Source organism: Cryptomeria japonica, chromosome 2 (genome assembly GCF_030272615.1).
Source record: "Cryptomeria japonica chromosome 2, Sugi_1.0, whole genome shotgun sequence".
NCBI classification, from domain to species: domain Eukaryota; kingdom Viridiplantae; phylum Streptophyta; class Pinopsida; order Cupressales; family Cupressaceae; genus Cryptomeria; species Cryptomeria japonica.
The window spans coordinates 583,852,621-583,865,384 of NC_081406.1; positions in this window are offsets into that span (position 1 = coordinate 583,852,621).

A 12,764-nucleotide genomic window follows, 5' to 3' on the forward strand; every position below is an offset into this window, starting at 1 on the left:
CATGTTTCTCATTATCATTAATATAATATAAATTTATGACAATAATGAGTGAAACTTATCAAAACCCGATTTAAAATCCTGCATAAAGGTCTTCATGGATAAAGACCATGACTCAATTAATGAGGTAGCCAACTCACTTTCTGTTTGCATCTGGGATACTTGTTCCTCCATGGCATCTATTGTGCTCATCTCTTGAGTGACCGTTAAGGCATCCAGATTAAGATAGCACTTCTGAAGTATTTGCAGTCTGGGTAGTAGAACCAGTTGAAGTTCCTGCAAATCTTTGGTCCGATTGTTGATCTCCAACTCAATTTTGGCAGATTGGAGCTGAAACCGGTGAACAGTTTGCCCATATGTAGTGAAGGAATCATAGGGAATCTTAAAGGTGCTTATATATGCCTATAAATCATATTGCAGTTTTTCCTTCTGAGCAAGCACATCATCACAGAATAGATGGAGTTGGCTTATCTTACTGAGTAGTAATTTCCCCTCATCCATAGCATCTCTTATGTCTTTCTGCTCTTTCTAAAGTTCACACTGGAGCTCATTCAATTTCTTCACTAAGGCAGTGTTTAGTGCCTTTTAATGCTTCTTCTATGTGTTAGCTTCAGCAACCTCTTCCAGGCTTTGTACCTAGTCCTCCACAACTATGCATAGAAGTTTTAGCTGGGCCAAAGAGGAATCGGTACTGGGGAGGTTAGTATCAGGAATCAAACTGGTAAGTGTATCCACCGCAGTTTGACTAACGTCTTGCTCCTTTTTCCTCCTTAAATCTTCCAGACGCTCTTGAGCAAGCTTAATGCTTTGGAGCAGCTCTAATTCATTTGCAGATTAGAGGTCAATAGGACTGGTAATGTCAGCCAGTTTGGCTTGACTACCGGTTGCCTTTGGTGTCTCCACGTGTGTGCTCTTTGCTGCTTCCTTTTTCGCTTCGGCTCTTTGCTTGTCCTCTTCTGCCTTCTTTTGTTCCTCTGCCTCTTTCTTTTTCTTTTCTTCATCCTTCTTCCTTTCTTCTTCCTTATGCTTCTCTTCTTCTTTCTTTTTCTCCTCTTCCTTTTTCTTCTTCTCCTCTTCCTATTTCCTTTTCTCCTCTTCCTTTCTCTTCTCATCTTCCTTTTCTTCTTCTCTTCTTCATGTTTTCTCTTTTCCTCTTCCTGTTTCTTTTTCTCCTCTTCCTTTCTCTTCTCATCTTCCTTTTTCTTCTTCTCTTCATTTTTCTCTGCTTGCACTTTGTCAACCTTTCCTTTGTCTTGTGTTTCCTTTTCCACTCTCTCTTTATCAGCATTTTCCTTTGCTGCATCCGGAGTGACATTTTCACCATCTAAGGCATCAACATCAATTGTGTCCCTCTATTTAGTAACCAGTTCTCCTTCACTGTCATATACCTCATCCGGTTTTCCGGTTTCTGGTTGTTGTTCAGCCTTTTTGTTGGCTTCAGATACTTGTTGCAACTTCAGAGTGGCTTGGGCATGTGAGTGTGTATCTTTCACCACTTCAGGAACATTCCCTTCCAGTAACAAGAGTCTTCTTCTTCTCATGAAGAAGAGGCCTTTGTATTTATCCATAACTTCATATAGCTCTGAATTTGACACATCAAGAAAATATTGTGCAAAAATTTTCTCTCTTATTCCCTGTTCCTTTTCTATGGCAATGTGTCATTTGTTATCTAAAGAATTATATAAATAATCTGGTGTCATAGTTCTAATTTCTTATGGCGACTAATCATTAATACATAAATATTGAATAACTTCCTGTTCAATTCCTCCTTTTCATTGTCATTAAAATCATCAAAATGATCTATTAAATCACTTAACACTTTTCTCCTTATATTCTTGATAGTTCTTTGACAATGTGTCAATGGTTTGTAAGAGGAAATGTCTATATTTACCAATGTTGCCGATGCCGGTTCATTTTTGGTTGTCTTTGTTTTCTTCCTCGTTTGCCTAGTCTTTTTAGGCTACACTTCAGGTTCTGTATCCTCAGAATCTGGTGAGATGCTCTTAGTTTTCCTCTTTCTTTCAAAAACCTTGGTAGGTGCAACTTCTGATTTCTTCTTGGCCGATGACCGCTTGGTCACTTTAGGACTTGATGAAGTAACTGGTATCGATACCGATGGCACTACCTTTCCTTTCTTCATTGAGGGCTCTTCAACCAGTGTTACCCTTTCCAAGTAGGTGTCGGTTCTCTTCTTCTTTGGATCAAGAGGCGAGGCAAGTAGGGTAGATGCATACCCATCGAGCATGTCATACATCACCTCATATCCCATGGGCTCCACTTCTTCCTTTCTGGGCTCAACTGCCTCCATTATGCACTCATCTACTCTAATGGTAAAGTAGATGTGCTCTTCATACTTTTTGACAATATCATCAGATATCCTCATCCTTTGGCTCATCTTCTGTCTGAACTCATAAAAGTATTTGTTCAGGACTTCGGGATAATCGGTTCCCACCACTTGAAGACTTTCTCTGATCTGTTTGGTAACTGGCTGGTAATATCACTGACTCCCAGAAAATAGCCTTGAAAGTAGAAAAACAATCCTACCAATAGTTGTCCAAATTTAAATCTTAAGGCATTGTCCTGTTTGATAGATTTCAGGTTTACCAGGAGTTGCCTCTACATACAAGTGCATAGATCAAATGATGCATCTTCCATGATCATTATGTAGGCAGCATTAACCACAATAGCAGAGACAGAGTTAATTATATTGGCATAGAACATTCAATATCCAATCACTATACAGGCATACTTGACCAGATCATCCTTGATGGTGTTGATGATCATTCCTTGTTGGTCACTCATAGAACTGGTGAGCTTGGTCATTTCTATCTTAATGACTTTCCTTAGAGCTAGCATTTCCCCAACGTTACAGAAACTGATGATGGCATGAATTGCTTCTAGTGTGATGTCATGTGTTCGCTCAAGATACATTTTGTCACCATGCACTCTGCTTAGGATGATGCGGATGTAATCTTCTGTGAATTCTTCAAGAAAATAGACCGCATTGTGAAGTTTTGTCCTTTCTAGGATGTTGTATTCGGGCTTGATCTTCTTGTCATCCCCGCAAAATAAACCTAACTGAGAATGGATCACTAGGGATCCTAGGTCTTTAATTTTGTAATCAATATAATCTGAAATACCTTCCTCAACTATAACACCAGTAGGTATCTAGGATAGGGCATTGTATTTCATCTTCCTTTGTATGAAATCCGTTGACTCAATAGGTGCACTTGAACTGGAGTGCGAAGCAGAAGCCATAATAAACAAAGAAACTCAAAAAATACCTTCGCGAATAGAGATTTAGGGCTTTGATATTGTAGCTAGCAACACACCACTTCATTCACTTGGAACACCGCTTAGTTGTTCTTTACTAACAGGTTGCAAATATCTCAAAATTCTTCTGCTAGATCTCAAATCACTTTGAATCGCAAGATAAATCGCCTTTAGTCGCTCTGCACTTTGAAAATTTCTTTGCTCACAAATTGATAAGTGAAAATGACTTGAAAATTTCATTTAAGTGAGTTCTTCACCTACCACAATAAATGCTCCACCATTAGGGTATAAACCCTAATTTTGCCTTTTACCATTTCCGGTCTTCTGTCGATTGATAGGTAACACACACCGGTTAAGGTCTTTTACTGATGTAAACTAGGGGTTCAAAGTATTTCACCGATTTCCTCCCCCTAAGCATTTTTGTAGCTTAGTTTGTCAATTCACATATTTCCACACTAGGTGCAGAAACTAGTTCAACTTGTGATACTTCTTCTGGTTTCTTTTTCTAGTTTTTCTTCATGTCTGCTTGAACAGTTTCAACATCAATTTTTCCTTCTGGAGTGACTGGTATGTCATCCGATATGTTCTTTCTCATTCTGCAGATTCGAGCAGGGTGTCCCAGTTTGTTGCAATGATAACATGCCATTCTAGGTGTTCTCCATGGTCCATTGTTCATTCTACCATTATTCCTCCTGCATGTTGAAGCAGTGTGACCACTACCATGACAAATCAAACAGGTTGCTCTCCAACTAGTTGTCGCTTGAGATCCACCACTACCTGACTGATGATTATAGTCATTATACCAGTTTGGATTCTGGTTCATGGAGGATTCAGGATAAACTCCTTGACTCCTTTGAGGATATCTTCCAATGTTGTGCATGACAGACCTGCATTCAAATGCTCTATGCCCAAACTTGTTGCATGCATAACAATTACCATTGAATCTATTGGATATAGGCTTATTATTTAAAAAATAAGGAAAATTATTGTAAGCCTTACTTCTACATACATTGGCAGCGTGTCCTTCCTTGAGACAATTAAAGAAAACAGGTTTAAACTTTTGCTTACCTTTATCCTTTGATGTCGGTTGCTTCTTTGATGCAACATATTTTTCTTCAGAGGTCTCACCTTCCTCATAACCAGAGAAACCAAGTCCATTAGTATTCTTTACCGGTTTTGTTGATTCAAGCTTTTGCTCTAACTTAGCAGCACTCTGATTGAATTTGGCAAGTATTTCCTTTGACTCAGTAAGTTCCTTGGAAATAGGAGCATTGGATTCCTTCAAGGTTGCATTCTCAGAAATAGCCATGCTTACTTCACCTTGAATTTCTTCTTTTTCCACTTTACTCTCTTGGAAATGAGGAGTAAGGGCACTAATTTCTTGCTTTAGCTTGGAGATCTCATGATCTTTGTCTTTTACCAGATCTTCAACTTTCCACCAGTTCTCAAGCTCTTGACACATTCTGATAGTCAGTCCTTCCAATTCCCTTCTCAGGTTGGCATTAGATTCATTCAGTTTTTCAACTTCTTCAACTAGGGCTTCCATGTCTTCTTCATCAAAAGAACTGTTTTCAGTAAGCTCCATCAGTTTCTCAGCATGCTCCCTTCTTTTTGCCAGAGAGGCTTTATATTTGACTTTGAGTTCATCATAGGCTTTCTCAGTCTGAGTGAGATGATGAGTAAGTTCTCTCACAGTGTATTCCCCCATATCTCCTTCCAAGTGGTTAGACTTATAGAAAGGTTGGCTCTGATACCAATTGATGAATACTAAGAGGGGGGGTGAATTAGTATACCAAAAAAAACTGAACTCAAACACTTAAACAATTTAGCAGTAAACCGATATAACACATTTACTAACAAACTGGTTAATACAAATGCAAACCAAATAGAAAATAAGGCATTCACCCACAAGAGCACAATCACCATAATACAAGAGGTTTTGACGTGGAAACCCAAATGGGAAAAACCACGGTGAGTTGAAACTCACAAGTAACTATCTGCAAAATAGAAACCAAACCGGTTAAGGTCAGACCGGTTAAGGTCATACAATGTTCTTCACCAGAACAGATCCTATTAGGAATCTCAATCTCTGTTAGGAGATAAGTCTGATTAAAGACTACCTTGTGAGAGGATTTCAGATCCACGGTTGTGAACCACCTTGTTAGAGGATTTACAAAGGCTTTTCTGGGCCTACCCGGTTAAGAGTTTCAGACTTGCCGAAGATGTGAGTAATCAGCAAGTGAGTGATCTAGCAAATAGCACAGACTACTTGGTTAGATCCATGATAGCTCATTTCTAATGCATTTCAGCATTACTTCAGTCTTCAATATATGAACACTTTGTTTCTGCACACAGACCTAATCTTCTCTTCTATGATCGCACATGCAAAAACCTCATACACTTCTAAAACCCTCACTCATACATACTAAAACCCTAGACATGATGTCCTTATAAAGGAATCTGAATTCATGTCGGTCCAATAGGATTACATAGGTTCAGTGCATCTAGACACATTTGGTAACATGACACAGGATCACCGCCAAAGTGTCGGTGGATGATAACTCATCACAAAAATATCGATTGGTAACTCATCACAGAGTAATACCAGTTCATACATTTAATTGATTATTGGTTGTCAAAATGAAGACTGGGAAAATGATAACTGTCACTTTAGTTCCTTCATACCGCTTGAGATCCTCGAGTCACTTGAGGTCTTCATACTGCTTTGGGTCTTCATACCGCTTGAGATCGGTAAACACTTTCTGCAAAACACCGATAGTCTAAAGACTATAATATATAATACCGGTTGGAACAAATATCGGTTGAGCATAACTTATACATACAAAAAGTGATTTCAAAGCAAGTGTGTGTCCATCAATGACAATCACAACATCATCATCAAAAATATGCCAACACATTCTCTTTCAGAAAATTGTATTTGATAGAAACATGTTTATTTTTAGAGTGAAATATTGGATTCTTAGATATATCAATTGTTGTTGAATTATCACAATAGATGATTATAGGTTCTTTGCATTTTACCTTTATGTCCTTCAACATTTTCTTAATCCATAATACCTAAGTATAATTAGTTGTTGCTGCAACATATTTCGATTTTGCTGTTGATAATGATGTACAACTCTATTTCTTACTCAACCATGAAATCAATCTGCTACCAAGAAAGAATGCCCCGTCGGTGGTGCTCTTTCTGTCATCTACATCTCCTACCCAATTATCATTGGTGTATGCACATAAATTAAAATTTTCATCTTTAGGATACCATAAACCAAGATTTGTTGTGCCTTGTAAATACCGGAAAATCCTTTCACTGTTGATTCATGATTTTCTCTAGGATTACTCTGAAATCTTGAAAAAATACACACTGCATTCATTATATCAGGTCTTGTTTGTGTCAAACACAGTAAACCTCCAATCATAGATTTGTATCTTGTCGGATTAACAGGAACTGAATCATCCTTCAATGATAGTTTATCAGTTGTAGTCATAGGAGTACTTACCGGTTTAGAGATTTCCATACCAAATTTCTTCAGTAATTCCTTCAAGTACTTTGATTGACATAATAATATTCCTTTATCAGTTTGTGAAATTTGCAATCCTAAAAATAATTTTATCTCCCCAATCATAGACATTTCAAATTCTTCCTGCATCTTGTTAGAAAAGTCTTTACACAATCCATCTTCTCCTCCAAAAATGATGCCATCAACAAAAACTTAAATAACCTAAATGTCTTCATTAGTCACTTTGAAATATAAGTTGTTTTCAGTGTTACCTTTAGTGTAACAAAGCTTCATAAGATATTTGTCCAATCTAGCATACCAAGCTCTAGGAGCTTGCTTCAATCCATATAAAGCTTTCCTTAATCTGCAAACCATATCTTTATCATTTGTCAATGAAAATCCATCACGTTGTTCAATGTAAACTTCCTCTTCAAGATCACCATTCAGAAATGCACATTTAACATCCATTTGATATACTTTATAGTTCTTGTGTGCTGCAAATGCAAGAAATAATCTGACTACTTCAATTCTAGCTACCGGTGCAAAGGTTTCATTGTAATCAATTTTGTCTTTCTATTAATAGTCTTTACTATTACTATTTACTAAGTTGTCATTAGTTTTATGTCCAAATTCATCCTATATACTCTAGTCGGTTAATACTACCGAAATATTCAGTCGGTAAGTACTAAGGTTGTCGGTTACAGAAGAAAGGCTAGTCACCGAGATGAGAAATATCGAGCTGCCTACCGAGTAAAGTTCCTATGCCTACCGGGCAGCAAAGAAGGTATACCGAATTAATCTAAACCGAGTGGAAACGTGTTACCAGATTCAATGAACCTGGACACATATGTGGAAACATGTTACAAGATTCGAGAACAGGGAACCATTATTACATAGGAAATTGCATTCAAAGATTTTGTATGATTTTGAGGAAGTTTATCCAATGAAATAATTTCTATGTTTATTCATTCGATAAAACATGTTTGTATGATCGATGTATGAACAAGATCACTAAATTAGAGATCTATATATACAGATTAATTTGAGTATCTAATAGAGAGGGAAGATTGATGATTTAAAAATGAAAATCATGAGAGAAGATAAGATGTGAAGAGTGACAGAGATATTCAGAGGTCACCAAGAAGGTTTTTAAGAAAACAGTTTAAGAGACAGAGTATACAGAAGAGGTCACCGAGTTGATTTATCGATTACTGAGGGATGCTATGAGAAAGGTAATTTTATATTGAGCACATAGAGTCTGCTATAACATTTTAGATGTAAAGTTGCAGATATTTTGTAAAGATTTTTTATTGAATCATTTGAGTTGTAATAGAAACCTTTAACAGGGTAAAAGACTCTAATAAAGTCTATAAATTGTAAAGCCTTTAACTAGGTACAACATTTTGTAAAAGTTTTTGTAAAATCTTTTAGCAAGGTAGATCTAAAGATCTTGATACTCCTAACAGGGTAAGCTATCAGAAATAGCTAAACATGTAGCTCTAACCGAGCAACCTTTATTATTGCAGTAGTGAAGTTGTGGGTGCCATCCCCACTGCAGTTTTTCTCTCTAACAAAGAGTTTCTGCGTAACCAAAATATTTGAGTTATGAAGTGATATGTGTATGGATGTTATTTCTATGATTATGTTTTAGCATTATATATTATGAGATTGGCTATACACAGTTTATGTTTATAAGTAAGATTGTTTTTGAAGAAAAGTTTTGAAGTACTCATTCACCCCTCCCCTCTCAATGCATTAGCTTTCCTAGTTGGACCTAACAATTGGTATCAAAGCCCTACTCTTGGAAAAGGGTTTTACAACCTAAAGAGAAAGATCCTATCAATGGAAGGCTATAAACAATCACGCGGAATTGTGAATCTTCAAGAAGAATTGGATCATGCTAATCAAGTGATTGCAGAGATGCAAAGACAAATGCAAAAATCACTAAAAGTCAGAAGAAGATTGTCTGATGATTTATAGGACTCACAAGAGTTGGTGGAACAAATTGAGACATCATTTGAGAACAGCATATCAGAAGAGTCTGAAGAAATGATTGCAGAATTGAAAGAAAAGAACAAAGCACTAAATGATTAGCTAAAAGCAATGAGAAGGGAACATGAGTATTTCAGCACATAGATGACTGAAAATCTTGATGCATTGAGAATAGTTGAAGCTAACATAAGAGATATAGAAAGAAAAAAATAATAGCTAGAAGCATTGGTGTCTGAAAAGAATGATGAAATCACAAGGATGACTGGAATTCAACATAATCTGTCTGATCAATTGGGTAATGCACATCATGGAGCAAGTCTAAAAGAAAATGAGAATCAAGCATTGAAACTTGAATTATCAAGATTGACCGATGAACTTGAAGCAGAAAAGAAGTCAAAAGAAACACTAAAGAAAACTTATGAAGCATCAAGAATGTTGGATGAGAAACTAAACATAAGGTCACCCAACAAATCTATCAGACTCGATTACAAAAGAAACAACTCTACCGACAAAGGAATCAACACCACCGAAAAAGGAGAATCATCAAAGAAGGTTGGAAACAAAGATAAGTTGAAAGATAAGAAGCCTATTTGCAATTACTGTGGAAAACAAGGACATACTGCCAACATGTGTCGAATAAGAAAAGGTAAGCAACCGAATGTCACTAGGTCTGATGGTTATTGTTACAATTGAAATAAGTATGGTCACACATCTAATCAATGTAGGACAAAATCTGTTAGCAATTATCAGAAGGCAAAATTCAAGGGGTTTTGCAAAAACTGCAATAGATATGGACACAATATCGAGAAGTGTTGGTTTAAGCAGAAAAACTATATGTGGTCTTCACACTAAGCAAATACTAGAAGCTACCAAACTCACATATATTTTAACTGACAATATACTAGAGTACCATGGGATTACAGTACAAGGATATGGTGTGAATGTTGTGGAAGATATGGACATATAAGTGCCAACTGTATGATAAGGTTTGGAGTGAACAACCTAAGATCATGGAGAAATCCTGGAATGGCATGTTTTCATTGTCACAAAGTTGGACACTTGGCTAAAGATTGCAGAGATCAACCCAGAGGAGATACTGAAGAGATAAGAATCAAATTACAGAAAATCTAGAAAAAGAAGGAAAATGGGTCAAATAATGAAGAATGCACCTTACCTACCGAGTTAGGTGCATCTACTCTGAATTAATCATAAAGGTATAAAGGAACTGCATTTTCTCAAGGTTAGATCTTAACAGTTCCTATTTAATCATGAACACAATTCCAAAATCTGCATACCTAAGATGCAATAACATTTTTTAAAATACTATCTAGTCTTTTGAAGTACCAGAGAAGTCGATAAATGCAGTAAACCTGTCTAGTCGGTAAAAGCATATAAGGAAGATAGTCGGTTTAGTGGAACTGAGTGCATTTAATGCTTATCTTACCTAACTGCACGAAGCTCAATAAGGTAAAGGGTGTATTTAAAGTTCTTTGTGCGGTCATTTTACACTTACCATTTTTCAAAGAGCAAAGCTAAGCGAATCAAAGGCGATCAAATATTTCCAGAGCGAATTTCAAGGTATTTTCACACAATCTTAAACGCATTTTCAAGCAAGTTAACCGGTCAATATCAGTTGTGAATATTTGCATTATATTTACTAAGTCGAAAGTGTTTTCTGGTTAGTTGAAACCCTAAGCTATTTTGTTAATAGAAATCCGAGTTTGAAATGGCTCCCAAGATGCAGAAACATGTTGTAGTTGAGACTATTGAGAAGCCCTCACTAAAGTATTCCTTACCTCCCAAAGTGGCATCCGAACTCGATGAGAAAACTACATTCTCTCTTATTCCGGATAGGGTTCTATTGGTTGAAGATGTCAGATTTTATACTAAGTGTCGTGTTGAAGAGCTAGGTCATACCGAAATTAAGGACATGTATGATGAATTATGTACCGATGGAATCCTGGATAGTAAGTTTCAGCATATCAAAGTTAAGGGATTGACCGAAGCCCTAACCTATCCTCGATTTTTCAAACCCCAATGGGTCAAATTTTTCTTGAGCAGAGTGCATGATGACTTTATGTAGTTAGAGGATCAACCGTTCAAGATCACCAAGGAGATTATTCACATAATAACCAGATACCCTATATTTGACCATGCCCGAGCACAGAAGATGATTTCACAGAAGGAATTGATAACTTTAACTGGAGTTGAGTCTGATTGCAGAGGTCTTAAGTTGAATAATGTAACAGATGCAGAAATAAAGTTTGCAATTAGAGTCATTGGTTATTGTTTCTTCCAATTGGCAAGAGAAAATAGTGTACCGTGTGCAACTGTAGACTTGGCCTATAAAATTGTGAAAAAAGGTATGAAAGTTGATTTATGTGAAGTATTGTTAAAGAACCTTTTTGAAAATCTCAACACAATAAGGAAACCTAAGAAGAATAACACTGCTAACACACTAAAGTTTGGGTCACTCTTAGTGTGTATGTTCTTCTATTTTCAGATTTTATTTCCTTCAGTCGGTAACATCGTTTGGGAATTACACCGACCAATCACCCATCAAATAAATGATTTTATCAATCAGCTAGGTGATAATTTCAATGAGAAAATGGATGATTACTTTAACAAATTTCAGGAAAAGATGCATAACAGGTACAGGATCCCACCTCAGCTAGTGGAAAAATATAAGGATACTATATGTTTTGAAGTGGACACTGACTACTGTTATGTCAATGCAGTAGAACCCAAAACTCAATCTTTACCACCTATGGGTTATGAGATTGATTTTGATATTACTCAACAACAGATAGATGCCTTTCTGGCACTTCCAAAGCATACTACCGAGATCAGGTATGGTACCTATGAAGAGGTAAAGGAAAAAGTGAAAATGAGCATAGTAGTACCAAAGGCTACCAAAAAAGCCACTAAAATGATCAAAGTTTTAACTGAGAAATTTGGAGAAGGTTCTACCTCCACACCTACTAAGCCAGCAGGTAGGAAAAATGATCAACTTACAATCGAGGAAGAATCTGAAGCTCAAGAGGAAGCAATTAAACTAAGCACCGAGTTGCCAAAGGGTAGAATTTTGAAAAGAAAGAAATAGGATACAACTAAGGTATCACCGACTTAAGTGACCTAACACTAGATCATCTGCAGTGTCACCCAATAAGAGGCAGAAAATTGTTGAATTGCCTAAAGTTACAAAGGCTTATAGAAAGTCGACCAGAAGACTCATTTTGAATAAGGAGTCAAGTGACACAGAATCTGAAGATGCAAATAAATTTCAGATTGTTAAAAGCACAAAGGAAGATGTACATAGTGTTGACAATTTTTGTGCAAAATTGAAACAATATGAAGGATTTGGATCATTTAGGTATGTAAAATATGACTCCCGAACAGAAGAAGAGAAGAGGCAAATAGAAGAGTCAGTAGTGTGTACACTTCTCAAATTCTGAGTAGTTCCACTGGAAGTAGCTGATTCTCTTCCAAAAGCATTGTACTCTCATATTGACAACAGATGGAAATATACTATGGACTCGGAGAAACGGATAAGAGTTTGGGTACATCTCTTTCCAGACATGTCGGTAGATGATATAAGAAATCATTTGAAAAACTACCAGACAAATTTTCAAGTAAAGCAAAGGGCCTTGAAAATGATGAACGGCCTTTATCTTGAAGTAGAGAAGGAAACTAAAGAAAAATGGCAAGAAATATTCAGAATTCAAACTGAAGAGCCTCAAGGTGAAGTGGAAGTAGTTGACATTACCGAGCAAGATCCTGCTTCAACTATTCAACTAGATGAGGATGTCATGGACACTGAGGCATAGGAAGAAGAGATGATAGAAGGAAATGCCTATGCCAAACTGGTATCAAGTGAATCAGTCTTGGAACAAGTTAAGTCCTATCCTCCGGTAACTCAACAAGTGTCAACCGAGAAACCTCAGGACACAAAACAAGGTAAAGAGGATCAAAAGGCTACACAAG